Here is a 19,332-nt window from a genome sequence, read left to right as displayed (position 1 = left end):
CTTGTCAACCTGCACCACATCAGTTCAGGGTAGGGGAAAAGAAACCAGGAAGGTCAAGGACAGAAGATGGTGCTCAGGACCAAATCCCATGCAGTCCCTAACCCTGCCCGACTCTCTCCGTGCCTGCCGGGAAGCCAAGGCACACCGTCATCCGCCAGCCTGGCAGGATTTGAGGGAGGCAGAGAGGGAGTCCCAGTTACATTTTCCGTTAATACCCTTAGGGCATTTCTGCCTGGAGATGTGGGGATTTCTTTCTACACTGCCTCGGGAATGTTTATCCAGTAGTAAATAATGCTCACTTGTGTGGCAGGGTTCGGATGCCCGCAGCGAGCCCACGTTCTCACACCTCTTTTCCTCTTGGAAGCTACGAGGCACAGCAGGGTCTCTTTGCTTCCCTTCCCTGTGAAGCTCTGGTATCACGCCAGCAGGAGGGAAATGTCCTGATGCCCTTTTCTCTCAAGTGCCTGAACCTGAGGGATGCTTTTAGGAGGGGCTGATTTTTGTCATGCCTTAGGGAGGCAGCACGTGGGACGGTGCCGTTCACAGAGCCACCCCAACAGGGGTTAGTGAGAGCTCACCGGGGAGGTGGCTGCCCTTTGCTGCCAGGCTGCCGGACCTGGTAATTGCCAGCACGTCGGGAATGAGAGATCTTCCCCTAATACTCACTAAGCTCCAATCTTAATCTTGTGCGTTGCTGTCAGGTCTCAGGAAACCGGGCCGATGCGCTGAAAGGAGATGAAGTGAAAAGATTCAAGAGGAAACTGAAGCCTCTTCAAAAAAAAAAAAAAACGAAGAGAAATAATCTTCAAAGGTTCCCACGAGCCCGCACACCCTGACCTGCAAGAGCTGCACAGATAAACACTGCGAAAGCAGCCGGAGCCTTGCAGGGCTTGTTTCTTAGCCTGATGTTTTCTGAGAGAGACGATTTGAGGCTGGAATCGGAAAGCGGTAATGGGAACCAAGCACACCAGGCTGGGCAGCGGGGTTATGGGGTGGACAAGTAGGTGTGGGAGCACACAGCAGGCTCCCCATGGGGTGCAGTGCTGGGGTCTCTCTCCTCCGGGTATTCCCAAACAGCCAGCACCCTGCAGCAGAGGTGGATTCCAGAGCCAGGCACTCATCACCTGCCACGGGTACTTTGGGAAGCCTGGGAAGGCAAACCATCAGCTCCTGGGGGAGCTGGGCAGCAAATTCCCCTTTGTCTTCACACATGGGTTTGGTGGACAGGGGACTCCTGCCTTCCAGGAGGCTGTTAGAGAATGCCTTTCAACAGCAGTCAAATCCACCAAAAAAAAAAAAAGGCAAAAAAAAAAGCAAGCCATAATTACACCCACACAGCTCTCCACACACTGCGCTAAGCTTCACCCCCCTGTCAGAAATGCACCCGCACTGATGGAGTGGATATGTTGATTAAAAATCCCCAAAAATGAATAGATCAAGAGAAATCTGCCATATCCCTGCAGCAAGGGTGAAGCGCTTTTTAATTAAGGACAAAGAGATGCAAATGTCCTGAATCATCACAAGCAAATAGCAAAATAGCACCTGTCAGAATATTAAAAAACAAGCACTCAGCGTTCCCTTGTGATCAGCTCGAAGGAGGCCTTGAGTTTAAAAAAAAAAATAAAAAAATCCCACCGAGAGTTGAAAAATGTAACAGGCTGAGATAGAGGGAAGGGCTCAACGAAAACAAGCGGGTGCTGCTCGCTGCTGATTCTGGTGCCAGAACAGAAGGGTCAGAGCCGTGCTCCCATGTGAGACCTGCCCGTGCCGAAGGAGAGAAAGGAGAGGGGAATTTCATTTTTTTCAGGAAATGAGAGCAACAGGGCTGGGGATAGGAGCTTGGCAATGTGAGCCCTGCAAACCCTTCTCGTCCTTGTTGAACTGAAGTCTCAGGCCCCAGGGCCAAGGGGGACACAGGGACAGGAAAGGCAGTGAAAGGAGCAGGCGTAGGGAAGCACGGCAAGGGCCGGCGCAGCCCAGAAGCAGCGACAAAGGGCTGTGAAAGGAAGGCAGAGCGAAAGGGAAATGCCTGGAATAATAAGTGACGGACGGATGCCTTTGAAGGGGACTCGGGTATCTCGGGTCTCCAGCCTGACCTACTTAAAACTGTCGTAATCTGATGAAGGAGCATCCTCCGGCTCTAAATATAAACTTCGCTCCTCTTCATTTAAATCCCTTCCCTCTGCCACCGAGGGTAGGACGGTGCTCAGCGGCTGGGCACAAGGCGCTGCGCGTATCCCGTAGGTCCTGGGGTCATGCAGAAGGGTCTCCCACCAGCTGGGGACCCCGGGGGGCTGCTGGGCTCTTTCCCCGTGGGAAACAGCCACAGAGCAGCAGGGGCACCAGCACGGGGCCCAGGGAGGTGGCGATGGCATCGCATGGGCTTCTAGCAGCCTGTTTAGGAACAAGGGCGACACTGCACGTTGCCTGTAGGGGAGTTAAAGGTTGCAGTGCTGTCAGGTAGTGATTCTTGGTGCAAGCAACACAAGGGACCCGAAAGTAAGGAGTCTCCTGTTAGCTCCTTGCATACGTGCGGTTTGCAGTCAGACATTTCTGTGGTCTTAAACGAACCACAAATCTGGTGCACAACAGAGGCTTGCAGCGTTTAAACAATTAGCAAACTTAAGCAGAATTTGGCAATTAGTTTAAGCTAAAAGCAGAACAAACAAAACCACAATCCAAGAAAAAAGAGCAGCAAAACATTTTTTTCCAATCTGTTTCGAAATGAAACGTTCTAAGAATACCAAAATGTCCCACCAACCCATTTTCTAAATGAATTGCTTCAAGTTTTTCCACCTCAGCACACCATCGTTCATTTAAAACCCGACCTTCTTTAAATAAAAAGGGTAGAAAAGGAACCACTGTTTAGGTTTGAACAAAATACCAAGATGACAAGATGAATTTTTTTTCATTTTTTCCCCATTTCACAGGAAAGCCATATTGGGGGGGGGGGGGGGGGGGGGGGGGGGGGCTTTTAATTCAATCTGAACCAAATTCACTCCATCCCGCACTCTGCTCTGGAGCAATTTCCACATCCATAATGGGTATTCCCCAGGGAGCCGCTCACTGCAGCCCCTTGGTGTGAGAGTGAAGGGGACAGCTGAGCGGCTCGGCAGAGTGCCTGGGGCAATCTGGTCCCTGGCATGAGCTCGGGGAGAGCTGGCAGATCAGAGCAAGACTCATAATACTCTTTTATCAAGGGCTTTCATCGAGCCCTGCACCTCCCAGCTCCCCAAGAATACCAAGTTTCCAGCTCATAGACTCCGGGACTGTACGAGCTATTTGGGAACCTTCGCATGCTTTAACCAACTTCTTTGGTTTGGTGGTGAAAATGCACGTAGGATTAGAAAGGAAAAACAATTACGTTAAAAAAAATGTCATTACAGAAAACTAGCAGGCTACACATCTCAGTACCACCAACAGACCGAGATGAGCTTGTTCCCTTTGTGGAGACAGGCCCCGTTAATTTTCTTGGCAGGATCTCCCATACTAAGACAACAACGAAAATGTTTGCTTTTACTTTTTTTTTTTTTTTTTGACAGAGTCTGTGAACACTGGGAAGCTTGGGGTTAAAAAAATAACCCTCTTAATCTGAAATGCTACATACATTAATTTTTGCAAAGCTCAAGTTTAGGGTAAAATTTGAACTGACACATTCTCCTTGAAGGAAGAAGGGGGGGCTGAAGATAATATTTACAAAAGAGAAAAGAAAGATCAGACAGGCAAAGTGGATTTTTTTTAAGCTTGCAGGAAGATACTAAGCTCAGTAATCAGACAAGAAAGGCAACGAGCAGTTATCAAAGCAGCAGCCGTTTTAAGAGCTGCGCTCATCTGAAAGCGACTTTTAGTTCTCGGGAAAACTGCCGCCTCAACAGCTGTCCCAATTAGAGCCAGCCGGAAATTTCCCAATAAACCAACATTTTGTCAGAAAATAATTCGCTGAGTCTGAAGCGCTCGGAGCTGGCTGAACTTTTGTTGGATGCCAACGCGGGGCTGCGGCGGGGGCTGGCGCTCAGCTGGCAGCTCTGCGCCACCAGCGGGAATGGGGACAGGAAAGTCAATTTTGGGGAGCAGCTGCAGGTGCCAGGAAGCGCCTGGTCCACGTCATTTATGCTTGGGATTTGGTTTGAAAAAAGATAAAAAGGCAACTGAGTTTCTTACAAACTTGAACTCGAGCCAGGCGGATTCGTTCCTGCCATGATCCCATATGCCTGACCCCATTTTAGGAGCTGGCGACTGGATCTGCCAGGAAAAAAAAGGGAAAAAAAAGGAAAAAAATACTGTGGAGAGGCCAGTGCTGGAAGTGTCTCCTGGCAGGAGGATGGCCGTGCCCAAGTCTGCCTGGCTCCGAGGCCAGCAGGTCTCCTGGGGGCTCGCCATCCTTGCGGTGGCCTCACCACGAACCTCCTGATACCTCCTTCCCCCTCTTCATTTTTGTAAGCATAGCAAAGGCAATGACTACGGGTGTCAGGCTTTTCAGCTGCGTCTTTGAAAATTGGTGTGTTACCACTGAACACCTCACCGGGTCTGTTCCAGCCGCCTCCCTGCACGGGATGCTTATGAAAAGGAGGACAAAATCCACATGACTTAGTCTAGAAGACCCTGCCCAAAGCTTTGCACAAGTACGGAGAGATGTTCACTAGCTGTATTTAGATTATAAATTTTAAAAGACACCACACAGGACTATTCAGACCCCCTGCCACAGTCCAAGGCACCTGCTGGGGCCAGAGAAGTCCCTGAGGAAAAAGCTGTGAACGGCTTGTATGCATCCTGACCAGCAGGGAAAAGCCTTTCTGAGAGCAGTGGTCATTAATTGCTAACAATAATCAACCTATAACAACAGGGAGGGCTGAGGCACACACCCTGTCACATGCATCTCCAAATGAAAACAGAGCCCCTCCCAGAAGGGATTTCTTCTTTACAACACCTAGAAATGATCATTTGCAACACAAGCAGAGTTTTTCCCAGCACAAGGGAACCAGCCAGGGCAGTTATCGGGGCACAGAGCCCGTCTGCAGGCACTGGTCCCCCTGCCCACACGGCTGGCTGCTGTTCACAGCGGGACCCGCCACATCCCTGCTCGTGTCCCTCTGCACCCAGCCTGCCCGCTTGGAGCTGCCGCCCTCTCCAAAGCCAGAAAAACCCGCATCTGCTGCCTTCCCCATCTCATCTCGCAAGCTGTGAGATCCCACCCCTCTCGCTGCCTGTCCCTGCTGACAGCCGTGCTTCCTACAGAGCAAATGGGCTTGAAACTCAGCAAGCAGAGTCATTTGCATTGATTTCCATGGCCTGGATTCTCCGCCTGGATTCTCCCGGTCCCCACAGCCACCCCATGCCTCCGGAGCGGGAACACCACAACCCCATCCTGGAGCTCTGCTGCGCTCCTGTTTGCTCCCAGAAAAGAGTGGTGACAGTGGCTCTCACTCCCAAAAAGGGTCCCTACAGCAGTCAGAAGAGCACCAGCAAAACAGGAAGACTGTGCAAGAAACTTGTGTTGTTTTTTTTTTTCCTTAGAGAAAATGCTTCTATTTTTGACAAAAGGACTTTCTGAGGTATGAAACCTCTTATGAAATTTCTCCCACGTTGGTGCTTTACATGAACTATTTTGCTGGAGTTGTGTTATTCATTGCACGCACTTTACACCCGTGTGAACTAGTTTATCTCAGGAGAGTGGAAAGTGGAGCCTGGCTGTAGGACATTCTGCAAGCCCCATCCTCAGCTGGGCAGAGGGGCTGGGACATACAGGAAGGGCTTGCACGCAAATCATGCCCATCTCTGACAGAGCTTCAGCCTGGTGCAGCTCATCTGATGGAGCAGAGCCACGCTACAGAGTGAGAAAAGGGTCTCATCAGCACAAACATCACCTCTAGCTCTGCAGGAGCAGGGTGTAAATGGGCCAGGAAACACCACTCGGATGCACCGAGGCACAGCCTCCACCAGTGGAAGCTGCAAGGACGAGCAGCATCGCACCGACATGCTCCTGAAGAGCCCGTGGCCGCAGAGCACGGTGAGAAGACATCCTCGGAGGGATTAGCAGGGTGAAGAGTCCATCCACTGCATTAGTATCGCAGCCTTAGTTTTTTTTCTCTGGGCCTGACATGTCAGGGCTGATAGCGGCGCAGTTTGTCTCACACCAAATGTACAGCGATGGGTCAGGAGAACGAGTGAAAATGCCACCTTTGAGGGGAATTAGATCATTAAAATGTCACAGCAGTATCTTGGGAAGCCAACCGGAGATTCCAGCTGCAACTCCTTGCTCCCTCTGCTAGGAAAAATAAATAACACCTGCCAAGCGAGACCAGGCCTTTATTTTCTAAAGAGATGACTTTTTTTTTTATATCACCATTGTTTCACACCACTCTGCCAGCAAGAGAGTCATGAGCTCATTTTCCATTGCCACAAAATCCGGTTTGGGGGGAATAAAATTTCCTCTCCAATCCGGGACTAATGGATGAAGGCTACATCCTGGGGATAATGCAGAAGGGAAACGTGTAAGCCATTCCATCTCCCATCACATTGGATAAACATTAAATTAATGGCAGAGCTATAATGGGGTTTATTCCCTTTTCTAGCTTTTCACCATCGCTGCTTTCTTTCTAGCAGCAAATTACCTCCTTGTTTCTGCTCCCCACCCCCCAAGCCATGCTTCCCACCATGGCTCAGGTCACCCAGGATGGAGGTGCAGAGCCAAAAAAAAATCTCACAGCAGCACCCAGCTCAGTCAGGCTGCCCTCGGGCTCCCTGATCCATCCGTCTGGTCACAGGACAGCTGATTGCAGCTGCTGCCACCGCTCCAGACCTTCCTCTGCATTCCTCTCCTGCTTTCCCTCAGGAGGAGCAGCTCCAAACCTTCCCAGATCTCACCAGACTCAGGCTCTTGAAGTGGCAACCCCTCTGCCCTCCCTCCGTGCTGTGCTTCGGTGCCTAATTGTTCTAATGGCTTCCCAAAGCCCCCATTCATCTCCTGCCATAATTCAGGTCTTTGTTCCACACTGTGGAGCGGAGGGAGTAAAGCAGTGTGAGGACAATGACAAATCAGACTCCGAAGGGCAGATGGCTCCTTCCCTTTGACCATGCACACAAGGAAAATCAGAGCTACCTGGTCTATTGTTTGTCAACGCCCATCTGGTCCAGGCGAGATAATAACCACAAACGTACAGAGCTGGGGCGCAAAGAATGGGGAGGGAGCACGCTATTGTGGCCGCCTGAGTGGTTCCACTGCTGGCACAGCAAAGCCTTTTGTCCACTGACTTTTTTTTCCTTGCAGATTACTTTATTGGTTACCTTTTGTGTTTTCCCTTCTCTTCCCAAGCATCTCATTACTAAGTTTGGAGAATAACTCCAGAAGTTTAGTGCTGGCCAGGAGAGGGCCATTCAAAGCCAGGGCTTTCCGGAGCTGAACCCCCACTTCTAAGGGGTCCATTAACTTTGCTCTGGAGCTGGACCACATCACTGGAATCCATCGAGGCAAATTTTTAACTCTTTTCCCAGTACTTGGGATAACCAATGTTCAGCCACAGACTAGCCACTGGGTTCATCCATCCACAAGGTGATCTCTGTGCCGCAGGATCAGCCAGTGAAGCCCCAGCGCATCCTTTCCTGTCCTTGATTAGATGACGCTATGATTTTCTAATCAGGAGAATCACAGATGGCAAATAAATGAAATGGTGAAAAAACAAATTAATATTTATTTATGCTAAAATGCATCGTCACTTTTATTTGCAACATACCATGCATCAGAGATTGTACTTCCCTGACCGGCTCAAGCCCTTAGCGCAGGAAATAAGCTAGAAAGATTTGGAGACAGGCCATACAAGCAGGTTCAAGGCGGAGAGACACCTTAAGAGCTGAATATATTCACATCTGAGGCTTTGATTCTCCAATCCTCCTCCTGGTGATTACAAGGAGGGGAGAGAGGGATTGTTTAACTTTGAAACTCCAAAATGGCCTTGGTGTCCACAAAGGTTTTAGAGAGTGCTTGCAACACAGCAAGAGCAAGGGATTAAGCTCTAAATCCATGTTTTGTCCCTGAAAAGCTGTCCTGATCACTAATAAAGCGAATTCTCTGCTCTCAAGAAATATTTATCTACATCATTAAAACTCCCTGCTATTGTTGGGCACGACTGGCAGCCAGCAGCCAGGAGCAAAACAGTAAAACCCCTTTGGTGTGAGATGGAAGTGCCCCTGCTGAGCAGAGCAAGGGCAAGGGGAGGATGGGAATAGCTGGGTGTTGATGGGGACGGAGGGGCCTGACAGCACCATTAGCAGCCCCGACCAGGACAGCAGGGAAGCTGGGGTCAGGGCAGAGCTGCAGAGGGAGGCTTGGAGATGGCAGCTCCGAGCACACCGCTGCCCCCATGGAGCTTTCATTGGTCCCTCCTTTATGTAAATATCATTTACTTCAAGTGCTGCTAACTGAGAGCTGCAGCCTGACAACACTCAGTCGGCTTCTGCGAAAAGCAGCACTCTGCAGAACAGGCTCTGCTCCTCTATAGCTCCTTCTGGGGTGGAGAGCACCGAGATGCTACAGGGCACGCTCCTACAGCCTGTGGACTGAGCTCATGAGAGGTCTCAGTATGCTCTGGAGTCATCCAGTCTGATTTTTGGAAGTGCTGCCATTCACAGAACCCGTGCTCAGGTGCACTGCACATCCCACTGGTCACAAGAGGATCCTGGCATGGGAGCACCCAAGTGCTCTGCTTGGAGCAAACATCACCAAAGGCACTCCAGGAAGCCCTAAGTTGGACACTGAGCAACAGGCACACACCTGAACGGTACAGAACTGGTACCACACTAACCCCACCTTTTTGGGCACATGTACATCATGTTGCTGCTCCACATCTCTCAGCTTCTGCTCAGGAGCAGCTGTACTCAGAGGTACGAAGAGAAGCACACTGTGCCTTTGTGCGCCGTGCTCAGCACAGCTTGTCCCTGCCCGGTCACATCCTGCAGCTGTGGCTTTGCAGCTCCCTCAGCCCCCAGAGCCATGACTCTTCCAGCTGAAAGAGCTCTTACATGGGGATAAAGGGCACCAAGTCCAAGTGCGTGATTGCGCAAAGCAGGAAAAGGATGGACAGGGATCCAGGGCTCACCTTCTTTTCTAATGCAAGCTCAACAGTGGCCATGCAATGAAAAGGTAACAAACAGACCCAAAGCCTAACTGAAAGTTCTTCATACCACAAAGCAGCAGGGAAACTCCTTTCTGCAAGACGTGGTCATGGCTGTTATGAGTTTACAAAGCTACTGGGCCAACTGACAGAACAGCAGCAGGAAATCCAGTGAGAATTATTAAGCACGAGGACACGTCTTTTACTGGCAAATCCCTGAGCCACAGATTGCTGGAAGCTGAGAAAGAACCCCAGGGAAGCTCTGCAAGATGCTTCCTATAATCTCAGGCTTTCACTGTCATGCATATGCTGTTTGACTGCTATCAGAAACCGGATACTCTTGCGACAAGCATTTTGGCTCTCCCAGTATATCAGCTCTTCTGTGCCCATAAATTGTGAGCACGGGAATCACCTGCACTAAAGCTAGGTTAAGTTTTGGAATACCTGTCTTCCCCACACACATAGCTGGGCAATAATTTCTCAGCAAATGACTTATTTACTTTACATACATGCAATTTCCAGGCACCCAAAGTGATGCAAAAAACCAGGTCAAATTCCCTGAATAGCTTCCACCACCAAAAAAAGCAACAACTGTTCTGAAGGGTTGGGCAAATCACACGGAAAAGGGTTGGAGTCCTTCCGAAATGCTCCTTTTTGCTGCTATTTCCGAAAAAGCTTCTATTTCAGGCACTTTTTATATACACTAGCAAGAGGCTCCCTGCAAGCATGAGAAGTGCAGACCCAGTTCCCTGCCCTCCCTGGGGTTACGTGCCCCCAGAGCTCCCTCCCCACCACTGCTGCAGGACACGATCTCGTCCTGCTGTGGTCGGTGCAGTTCTCTGGAGCCGCCCTGAGCATCCGTCCGGTTGGGGAAGGGTCTTGAACAGGCAGGAGCGGATGCCAGCTCTGACATAATCCTCACAGCATCATCTGCTTCCTGGGGATGCCAGATTACGGAGCTGAAATAGCACCTTGTGCCTTTGCCCTGTGCCTTAAAGGCTGACTTTCTGTGCCTGAGTTTAGGTGCCAAATGATTCTTTCACCTCTGAAGGAAAGTTGCCCCCAAATGACCACCTTATTCCAGGCAAAGAAGGAGATGCAGGATTTCAGACAGGTGTCAGCTATACCGAGGGGGGTCCAGATAAATGCTCAACCCACATCCTGGTGGTAGCAGTGCACCGGCTTCTCCTCACAAAAACAACTCCACCTGCAGACCTTTGGGTGCCCCCATAGCCAATTTTTAGGGGGCTGCAGAATCAAAGCCCCTGACCAAATGGCCAGAGTGATTTTCACTTTGAAATTAAGTCAGCACAACACAGCTTTTGCTGATGGCACATGGCATCTCCAAACTGGGAGTCTCTCACCAGAAGCCCAGGGCTTCCCTGGCAGAAGTGTCTCTCTGAAACCCCAGTTCAGGCTACCCCATATTCACAGGGGCTACCATCGTCCAGGTTTGATTTTCACAGAAACCACAAGCACTCATGATCAGAATACTGTGTAATAAGCACGTAGATATCTGGCTATGAGGGAGCCTTCCAAAGTACTTTGGCTAAGGTAACGCACATTGATCCAGATTTTGGGAACAGAGAGTTTCTTTGATGCAGATAATAGAAAGCACAGCAAACGTGGGGTTACTTTTGAAAGCAATTAAAGATTTCTCCCATCAGACCTGCATCCATCCCTCTCCATGACCTCCGGAGGTGCTGTCCCCCACAGCACACAGGGTAAATCCCTTTCCCTGGGCAGCCGTAGGGGGGACCGTCACCCCCCACAGGAAAAGGATTTCTCCTCTACCAAGCTGTTTTGGGGAGCAAGGTGGCATCAGAGCATCCTGATTGCATTAAACTCCTGTTAGTTGGCAGAATGCTTCACGAAACCTTCATTTTTAGAAAAGTGTTTTCTCCAACTAAATTCCACCCCATTTTCCTCGGGCAATAAATGAATTTTGTTTACAAAGTATTTCAACACATACATTTCATTTATGGAAAACCGGTCTTAGACTTCTGAGGCATTTGAAACCGTGCTGAAATACGGCAATTTCAAGCACTTACCTGTCTCCTTCCCGCAAGTCTCCGAATCAAAGGTTGCCATGACAACGAAGCCCACTCTCGGTCCAGCAAAATGAATTGTTTTTAAGTGACGTCATTATTAGCCGGGACCCAACAAAATTACGCAAACGAGCTCCCCAGACAGCAGGGCTGCAAAAAGCCCGAACAAGCAGCAGAACAATTACACTCCAAACTTAGCACAGGAAGGGAAATGTCACCCAAATCCTACTCATTAATTCTTTAAAACCCTACGGAGGAGGCCGACCTCCTCTCAGCACCCCTGATGGGGTGCAGAAGAGGAGCAGCTCTGCCCTGCCACAGGCTTCCTTTCCACCCTGGGACATGGCACAGCCACCTGCACGTCCCAGCAGACGGCCACTGGTGTGCCCAGCACACAGGAGCTGGTTTGCATTTTGCTGTTCCTCACCACCCTGAGCTCCTGTGACCACCACGTAATCCACCCAAGCTTCCTACCCCAGTACCCAGACTTTGCACGTCTCTGCTCCTCACCCAGGCCACCACACCACCTCCGTGAGATGACAAACCTCCAGGATTTCCTCTGCCCAGGACCATTTACAAACCCCACACCTCTGAGACAGGGCTCTCCCAAACCAGCTGCTTGGAGGGATGCCTCCCTTTATAACCACAGTCAGCTGAACCCAATCCTCTCCTCTCCTTCTCAGTGAAGCCTTCCAACACTGGTTGCTTGAGGGTTCACACTTGATAACGAGTGTATTCTGGCAGCAGCTGTTCTCCGGGAGAGGCAGAAGAAGGAATTGGAATTGGAATTGGAATTGCAGTGGGAGTGGGAGTCACTGAGCGCTGCATTGCTGTAGATGGTCATTCAAGCTTAATAAATCCTCCTTATCAACCCTGTCTCAATGCCCCTTGTAATTTAAGCTGGATGTAATAAGGCAGTGTGAAGGTAAAGGCCAGCTTTACGCTCGAACTGGGGATTACAGTCTGGCGCAGATACTTAAAGATTCACAACAGCAAGGAGAAATTGTAAGAGGAGCCTAAACAACTGCCCTCGAGTGCCGGGAGATAGGCTGATGAATTACAGTCCTTTCCAGCACGGGGCTGGCCTGATGTATAGCTGAGCTGGGATCCGACCAGAGACTTACTGCTCCTTGTGCAAATGTAAAACCTGTGCGTGCTGGAAAAATTACACATCAACTTTAGAGGAAGTTTCTGTCTGTACCCTATGTATTTTTATCTCCTTCTTTTATTTATTTATTTTTAAATCATGAACATCACATGATTTTCTTTCTTTTTCTGAATAAACTCAGCAGTGCCATTATGCCTCCTGTTCTCTCCCATTCCCCACAAAAGCCTAAGAAATACCTTTTCCCTTATAAGCAACTCGCCAGGCTGCATGGAGCAAGGAGCTTTTTCTCCCCAGTTGCCTCATTACCAAAGCCAGCCCAGCCCAGCCCTTCACAAGCCTAAGCCTGAAGTTTATGGCACCAGATCAGAAGAGGAGTTTGTGGTCTTGAAAGCCTGGCTTCTTTTCCCTGGCTGTGCTATCTGGGTAATAAAAAAAATACTGCTGCTTCCTACCAGCCTTGCCTCGCTTATGTCCTTAGACTATCACAGCTGCAATACCGCCTCTGCTGAAACCACTGCTGTCAATTCCTAGATTGCTATTTATCAGGGATCCCAAAGTGCTTTTATAAAATGCCTAATGCTCAGCTAGCTCCAACGCCTCTCCCCTTCCAAACGAAACCACCCAGTGCTGTTTTTCAGATGTTTTCTCTCTGGGAGCTGAAAGGGTGGCTTTCCCTCTGCCAGGAGGTTTCCTGTGGTTGAAACCCATGCCCACAGCTCCAGGCACACCGCCTGACAAAGGAACATGAGCATCCGCAGATGGAGCTGAGCAAGCCCATGCTGGGAAGTAGCCCGCCTTGCTTCTTGGGCTGCTGCACCTGCACTCCTAACGTGAAAAGTGAAGGTGCTGGGGGCAGGCAGGAGAGAAACCACAGCCACTTTTTGCCACCTCCAGTTCCCAGGAGCGTGTGCTTCAGCTGCCAAAGCCCGGGACCCCCCGCGGGGCCCCCGTGGCCTGCCAACGTGTGAAAGCTTAAGGGAGAGTGAATCCCAGCAAGCCACAAATCCATCAAGCGCAAACGTTCTCCGTGGAGTGGGGCGACCGCAAAGTCTCAAATCATGTTCCTGCCGACAAGCTGCTGATGGATGAGCTCGGTCAGGAGGAACCGGGCTTTGCAGGAAAAAAGTGCCGTTCACTCACAGGCAGCAGCACAGCGATGGAGGAGCCCCATGAGTGGGAATCCTGCAGTGTCAGACCTACTCACATCATGGGGAGAGGGAAGCAGAGTTGAGAGCTCCTTCCACAGGGGGAACCCCGATTTGGTGTTGGGGTTTCCGATCCCACCACCCAAATGCACGAATGCTAACTCCTGGCTGGCTTTGGGGCTCTTGCCCCAGCCCAGGAGGAGGTGGTTTGTAGAAGAGGTTTCTGGAATAGCCACAGGGGCTGAGGACCCTTGAAGGGCAGAGGAAGAGCACTGCATCCCAGGGGACATTTTCCTTCACCCGGCTGAGTGGGGCTCTGGGCCGTGTGGCCGTCCGGGCACAGGGGACACATTTATCTGCTCCCAAATGTCCTTCACTGCAGGAGCCATACATCAACAGTTCCCCCTCTGAGCGCTGCTGTGGTATAAGCACCTAATAATAAAAGCTGGCTATTGCTTCCCTAAGACACCTGTCAGCCGGAGTGTTAAGTGCCAGGGTAATAAATACTTGCTCTGCTATGCCTCTTCTTCGCGAATTCTCCTGGCTCTGCCTGTTTTCATTAGTATTTCTTTTCTGTGGACACTGCAATTACACTCTGTTCCTCTTCAGGGCCCTTGTTCCAGGTTCAAATAGAGAAGTGATAATGCAGGGAAGCTTTTTACATCGCTGTTTATTTTTGTCTCCTGAGTCAGGAAGATCTTTTCAGGCTGGGTCCAACCCTGTGCAGTTCTGGTGGAGGGAGGACTCGGGGAAAGGGGTGAAGGCTTCGGGTTCCAGCTTTTGTCATTGAAAACATTGTGGGATTCTTCCTCACATGCTCTCGACGAGGTCACAAGATATGCTCCTTCCTCGGGAAGACATAAGTATGCAGCCTGTACTGCCAAGACCCGTGATAACCATCCATCTGCCACGGCAGCTGCGAGCCCGCTGCTCCCAAGCCTCCTCTGTCTTCCGACTCTCTGAGCGAGAGGGAGGATTCAGCTGAAAGCAGCAAATTCAAGCGTGCAACTTTCCTGCTCAAGGTTGCAATATGTTTGGAGGGATTGTCCCGCCGGCAAGTCCCTGGTGCAGCTTCCAGATGGTGCTCAGGGAACCCAGGGAAGAGGGGAAGGAATTTCACTCCTTCAGGAGTGAAAAACAACTGGCTATGGCACTGGAATTATTTCCTTTTCCTGCTATTTCCCACTGGTAATTGGGGTGGGAGGTCCAAATGAAGTCCCTACACCTTAAATTTCCTTGCTAGCAGACAGCACGGTCCCCTGGACACACACGGCTGCTGGCTGAGTGCCATGGCACGGTCGGCTAGGTGCTATTAAATCTCTAGAAGCAGGGTTGCCACAACCAAAACTCCCTGCTGCAAAGGTGTCTGGACCAGGGTAAATCCTAAGTCACGCCTGGAAGCTGTGTGGGTGACCAAAGTGATGCTGGAGGTCGTTGTAACAGCTGAGCAGCGCAGCAGTGTGGGTCGAGCTGCCCCCAACCTGTCCTTGGCATGTGTTCCCTCTACCACATGGCCACGGACATTTGGGCTGAGGGCCTCCCGTGTCCTTCTTCCCACCAGGGTCTCCGTAAGGCATGATTTAGCTGAAGAAGTGTAAGTGGTGGGTGGTATAAGCCAGTGTCTTGGGCAAGGCCTTTTCTGGTCACCCCTAGAACGGCAGAAAGCTTCGTTCATGTTGTACGCGGAGAAATGCCGGAGAGTTTTACTAAAAAAACAAAGTCTAACCACAGGCAGCACTGGGGGGAACAAGCACACCCCCAGCTCTCACACCATCCTCCCAGCTTTGGGTCAGACCCCCAGCTCCCCAGCCAACCGGCCTCAACCATATCTTGTGCCCTCCACTCCCCTGCCATTGGAAAGGAAAGCATTTTAAACATGAGATGATGGAAGTCAGGGAACATTTTCCCCTGAAATACTTATTTTTTCCCAGGGAGCTTTCCTGCTCACCACTGGGACAAACTCTCCAGCTGTGCAGGTAGCCCAACGCCCAGAGAACTTGCTCCCCAGGCTTCCCATCACTTGCCTTTGAGAAACAGACCCTGGAAAAAAAACAATAGTGCAGCGCTTTTTTAAAATATGATTTTTTATTTGTTTTGATCAGAGTTCAAGAGAGTGGGTAGAGTGGAAAAGCGGAGTGATTTAGTTCAGTGAAAAGGTCTAGTCCCGCCTGGTGTGTTAGGCCAGGAGGTTAGGAGGTGGTCAGAAGAGTCCTCCTCGTCCACTCAGCTTGTCGATGTCGTTCATGTTGTTCTGGTTTCTGATGTTTTCTAATCTCTCTTCAGAACTTCACTGTAATTTTTGAAACATTTTTCTGTTGCTTTAACTCACTGAAAAAGCTAAAAGCTGAAAAAAATTGCAGGACTCAAAATCCTGCCAATTAGAATGGGCGATTTTTTTTTTCCAGCAAAGGTTGAAAAATACGATTCAAAAATACAAACAGGCATTGAACAGTGCACCAAAAAGCGTTTGAAACACAAATCTCAGAAAGAGAGAGAGGGAAAGAAAGAAAGAAAGGGAAAACACTGAGAGAGAAATAGAGAGAAAGAGGAAGGTCACAGTTTCCATGAGAAATCCCTTAAGAAAGTGGCTACCAGCTAGTCAATAGAGAAAATAAAGTCAACAAAAAATTAAAAAGTGTATTTTTTTCTAGTCGTTAATTATTTACAGCTGTAATAACAGGATTGTCATGCATCAAACTGCTGCCAGCTAGATTCTTTCTCATAGTGAAGTGAAGAGAGTCTCACAAGATGGCAAACAAAACAGAAGACGTACCAGGGGCACGGATTCAACCTGAGGCAGTGAAAATGAGCGTATTTTCTGGCGATTTGTTGCAATGTGTTCTTTCTTTCGATGGGCTGCCCTAGTGTGATGCTAATGCAACTCTCCCCAACGGTGGATGCCAGGGCTCCAGCAAAAGAAGCAACAGGCACTGACCCAGAGCCAGGGGACAGTGAAATTCTCCTTGACATGGGGGTACTTGCGAGGAGCCCTTTGACTCCAAACACATCCCCACAAAGGCAATGTGACAGCGACACAGGTTTCCCAGCTCTGCTCTTTTTTTTGCGGTTGCAAAAACCAAATTGTTCAATATATGATTGCCTTTATGTTTGCTGAGTTCCCTGTAAAGAGACAGGAGGAACTGACAGACTTTTCAGAGGAAACGGAGAGCTGCCAGCAGCGTAACGTGAGCCAATGGACTTATAAAGTTGACAGGACCTTCAAGCAGCAGGGGAGAGAAGAGCCAAGAGCCGTCGAAGACAGCAAGAGCATCCTGGCTCACGCAGCAAACTGAGGACTGGGCTTCCCTCTCCAGGCAGACAGGGTCTTAAAAGCTGCTTTGCAGAAGATGCGCCTACCTGCAGCATTCCTCTGGCCATCGGGATGGCCAAAATGGATCCAGCCAGGTTTTGTGTTCCCTCTTGAAGCAGGCTCAGGGTCGGGACCTCAAAACCCCTCACGATGCTCAGTCACACACACCCTGTGTGGGGCTAAAGGCTCGTGGGATTCAGCTGTTGGAAAAGCAATGCTGCTGGGAATATCCAAGTGTCTGGGGCAAGAATAAAAGGGCTGTGTTGGAGAATTTGTGATGCGTGGCACTAAGTTTTCCCAAAAGATGCTGGGCAGTGCTGCCAGGAGTGACCTTGGTCCCAGGTCCCAAGAGAGAGACTTTTCTCCCTCGCTCCCCTTGCTCCCTGTGCCCCCCAGACCTCCCAGAGCCACCTGAGGACCAGCAGAGGTGGATGAACCTCTTTGCAGAAGATTTAGCAAAGAGAATGAAAGGGAAGTAAAACAATTTAAAGCTGCCATTTTCTCTTTCAAAGAGAAAAAGCTTGACTTTTAGATACACTTTGTGAGCATAAATATACACACACTCCCACATATATATGTAAAAACCTTGGCTGACTGAACAATTACAAGGTCAAACAGTAAATATTTATATCTTGAAGCTATCAATCTCATCTGCGCCGTGGCATCTAGCCAAAAATGCCTTCAGGGGTAGTTTAGCTTGATACACAGAGAGGCTTGGTGAACCGTTTAAAGTTTTTCCCCCTGCTTCAGCATCAATAGAGCATTCACACTGCATGAGTGTGCCTCTCACCCTGGCTGAGCCCTCCCCACCACCAAGGAGGTCTGCAAAGCCCAAGTGGATACTTGGCGGGGTGGGTTAACGTGCGCTAGATTGCTCTGTTCCCCCGGCTGTTGCAAAGGAGCACCGCAGAGAGGCTGTTTTTATCGCAGCCTCTGGGACAGGAAACAGCTTCGGGTTTTAGAAGGTCTCAGAGAGCTTCTCAGCGTAACAGAGGGTCTTCCCAGACCAGATGACCTGCAGCAGGAGAAATACCTTCCTGACCTGTGATGCAGCCCTATAATTCTCCCCAAGGGGGCAGCTGAGAGGAATCTAAGATGTGGACACGTGTAATCAAGGCAGCATATGAGAAACGAATGTACCTTGTGTCCGCAGGATGGCTGCTTGCAGAAACAGGCTGGTCGGGCCCTTGTTGGCATGCCAGGTTTGTGTCTGGGGTCAGCGAGCACGGGGCTGCTCACACAGGGTGGTCCTACAGCAAATAAACCAGGTCCCCACCAGTGCCACCGAGCCGGTGGAGATCAGGAGGGGATGAGCTGTGTTGGCCTCAACAATTTGTTGTACAGCTTAGGGAGCAGTGAAGCTGACTTTGCTCACATTGAGCTTGGTGCGTGGAGAAGAACCGGGCAGCTGTGCCCCGGGTGTCACAGCCCTGGCTGGTGATGTTCAAGGAGCGTTTTCAGAGAAGTCATATGGGGATAGCTCCATCAGCCCTTTAGAAGCATGGGTGGCACCCAGTGACCCCTTCTCCCTGTCCCTCACACCTGCAGCACTGACCTGGTGCTTGCAGCCACCACGAGCTGCCTCCGCCGACAGCCTGGAAGACCGCAGCTGAACCATCCCCTGCCTTCCCAAGCATTCAGACCACCCCAAAACCACACCGATTTGGCCCACGTCTGGTCTCAGAGGAGGGCAGGGGCAGGGTGTCAGTGCCAAAACCTCCACCTGACATTGTCAGGAGGAATGCAACCGCAGGTTGGGACTACAAAGCAGGAGTACAGGCTAACAGATCGCTTTGGTCACTCTTAAAGCCTTCTAATTCCTTCCTGGGAGACTCTCATCAAGTCAGGGGGCTTTGAGCCTTGCAAAAAGAAAAGAAATGTTGGAGTATCGAGGTTCACAGTGAAATGCAGAGCCCACTCCGTGCACAACTGGCTTTCTGTGGAGTAAACTGTCGATGGCTGTGTACATGTCCATCCCTACACAGCCCAGTTATAAAAGAAGGGCCCCATAGAAGAAGGGCCCATCAGCAGCCTCGTGTTAGCTGGGAGGGAAATGTCCCAGTTTGAGCCTCTGACAGATTTTAAAAAAAGAACATTATCTTCTCTGTGATGTCTGCTGGCAGGAGATGCTAAACCACTTATTTATAACTATCTTCCCGAAATGCTTCCCTGATTGGAAGCCAAACTACAAATCCTGTTTGGTTTGTTGTCTTTAACCAAAGGATGCCGGTATTTCTGCTTCCAGCTGGCAAAAAGACTCAGGGCCAGTGCCAGGCTTTGGTGGGAATAGACTTGGCTTTCAAGGCGTGCTAACACTGATCCAGGGAGGGAGCCTTTTATCCAGCAGAGAGCAAAGTTTTCAGAGCTGGGGAGAGCAAAGATGGGCCAGCAGGTGGGTGCCACCAGCAAGCCAGCCTGGTGGACTGTGTCCTGCAGAGGAACAAGGGGTCTGGGGGCAGCAGGACTGAAGGAGAAGTGGAGAAGACAGACAGGAGGTTCACCCTGACAGTGCAGCAGGTAGGATTGCCCTCGGGCAGAGGGGATTTTGGGGAATGCCCAGGCTAGTGGAGGGGGCTGAGGAGGAGACTCAAGTCAGCGAAGTCACTGGATCCCA

The 19,332-nt window shown here is 50.3% G+C and overlaps 1 protein-coding gene across 4 annotated transcripts in view; it reads right to left on the bottom strand.

Annotated features, from left to right (window-relative positions):
- The window catches only part of LOC106037729 (gamma-aminobutyric acid type A receptor subunit epsilon), a 46,394-nt gene extending 34,580 nt beyond the window's left edge, over nt 1-11,814 (bottom strand). The window contains exons 1-3 of one of the 4 annotated variants that reach the window (XM_013183772.3): nt 11,666-11,814; nt 11,159-11,305; nt 667-725 (exon numbers count right to left, since the gene is read on the bottom strand). The gene's annotated coding sequence lies outside the window, so the exon portion shown is untranslated. Of the gene's footprint in view, nt 1-299; nt 385-666; nt 726-11,158; nt 11,306-11,665 lie in introns of those variants that run through there. The other 3 variants (XM_067004945.1, XM_048077049.2, XM_013183773.3) reach the window with 3 other exon arrangements.
- Between the last annotated feature and the right edge of the window lie 7,518 nt (nt 11,815-19,332).

This window comes from Anser cygnoides, chromosome 13, assembly GCF_040182565.1.
Source record: "Anser cygnoides isolate HZ-2024a breed goose chromosome 13, Taihu_goose_T2T_genome, whole genome shotgun sequence".
NCBI lineage: Eukaryota > Metazoa > Chordata > Aves > Anseriformes > Anatidae > Anser > Anser cygnoides.
This window is presented reverse-complemented; position numbering and strand designations above follow the sequence as displayed.